This window comes from Hippopotamus amphibius, chromosome 2 (genome assembly GCF_030028045.1).
Source record: "Hippopotamus amphibius kiboko isolate mHipAmp2 chromosome 2, mHipAmp2.hap2, whole genome shotgun sequence".
Taxonomy (NCBI): Eukaryota; Metazoa; Chordata; class Mammalia; order Artiodactyla; family Hippopotamidae; genus Hippopotamus; species Hippopotamus amphibius.
In genome coordinates, this window is record NC_080187.1 from 67,681,300 (window position 1) to 67,683,311 (window position 2,012).

Here is a 2,012-nt window from a genome sequence, read left to right on the forward strand (position 1 = left end):
ACAGGGATTTCTCTAAATCTTGGCTGTGCACATATGAAAATGCTATCGGACCATCTGACATTTTGTTTGAGCTCATTGTCTACCATCTCGAGAGTACTCCAGCTTGATTTATATCCTTTTGAAAATTCTTTCCTTATCTGTTAAAGTCAGATTTCTATAAATTCTTAAAGGAGCAAAGGTTTAGCTGGTCAGAATCAGAATCATAAGCAGGCCTGGAAATTCCCTATCGAGCACCAGTGCCAGTGTTTCTTGGTACTGCTTAGGCGAAGAATTTGGAAGGAATGGAGGAATGAACCAAAGTACTTCATGTTTGAGATTTTTTTCCCTGAAATCAGTGAAGGCATTCTTTGCTATCATACATGATAAAAGCATTGAAACTGGCTAGATTCCCTTTAGTACCTTTCCCTAATTAAGCCACTTCTGAAATGTGTATTGTACATAAGCAGAATACCAGGGATGGAGCACTGGTGCCCTCAGGGCCACATCTTAGGGTAACACGGAGAGGGTGTGGGACCGTAGAGAGGAGGGGATGGAGCCAGCAGCGTGAGGGTGCTCTGTCTAAAGGGCAGCCACGGCTCCACTCCTATGAGAATCAAGTTGAGGCAGGAGACAGATGGGACCTCAGGGCAAACAGTTGGAGTTCGTTCCCTGCGGGCCAATACTCTGAGACAGGAATAACAAGGCAATTGAGAGAGGAGGCTTTGCGCTCTGCCCAGAGAGAAGATAAGAGACCACATATTCCTCATCCTCTAAGTGAGGAGAGCTCCCCCAACTACACATTCTCAGAAAAGCTCCTTGGAGGTCAAAAGGGGAGTGATGTCAAGTGGCCAAACCTACCCGTGTGTCTCTACACACATACCGTACTTCTTTTTTCTCCTAATAAATACTTTACTTGTTTCACTGCTTTCTGTCTTTGTGGGAATTCTTCTCTGCAGAGCCGCAGGGCCAGGGCCTTGTCGCTGACCACTGGGCTAGCAGCGAGGATTCGGTGCTCTCACCGCTGCAACCCGACCTCAACCACTGGTTGGGAACCAAAGCCCTGCTTCAAGCTGCGACGGGCTAAGGCCATCCGAGATCAAAGTGTGGCAACCTTTTCTGATCTTTTTTCTCCAAGAAAATTCAGAAATCCTGATGCATAGGTGGAATCTTTAAATGTTGGCAACTAATTCAGATTTTTTTGTAAATTCTCTATACAAGTGAAAGAGTCTGACTGCTGAATTTGGCCTATTTGCTATCAGTTTTTAGCACCTGCATGAGATTAGGACTTGGGCCTTTGTCACATAATGCCCTGCAGTCTGGGCATCCATGGGTGGGGAGTCACAGTGACCTCTTCCCCATGGCAATGTGGAGAGTCTGTCACTCATCCTTCTGCACAGACCGTGAGCCAACCAGAGGGCTGCTTACCCGCAGTGCATCCTGCAGGCCTCCCACCCCGCTCAGCAATCATTGGGGGTTGACTAATAATACAGTTATTCGTTTTCCATGGGTTTGTAGCAAATTACCACAAAGTTAGTGGCTTGAGACCACACAAATTTGTTACCTCACAGTTCTGTAGGTTAGAAGTCTGACACAGTTCTCACTGGGCTAAAATCAAGACAGAACTGTGTTCCTTTCTGGAGACTCTTGAGGAGGACATGTTTCCTTGTCTTTTCCGCTGTTTGAAGCTGCCCCACTTCCTTGACTCATGGCCCCTTCACTCATCTTCAAAGTCAGCAATGGCAGGTGGAGTCCTCAGGTCACATCACTCTGACCTTGCTTCCTTCATCACATCTTCTCTGACTCCAACTCTCTGCCTCCCCTTCCTTTCTTGAGGATCATTCTGATTATGTTGGGCCTATCTTGACATCTCCCTATTTTAAGGTTCCCTGATTGGGAGCTTTAATGCCCCTTTGCCACGTAACCTGACATATTCACAGATTCCAAAGATGAGGACCTGGACATCTCTGGAGACCATGATTCTGCTTACCACACAGAGGAAGAGCGGTTAAGATTCATATGGAAGAAACTGAGAT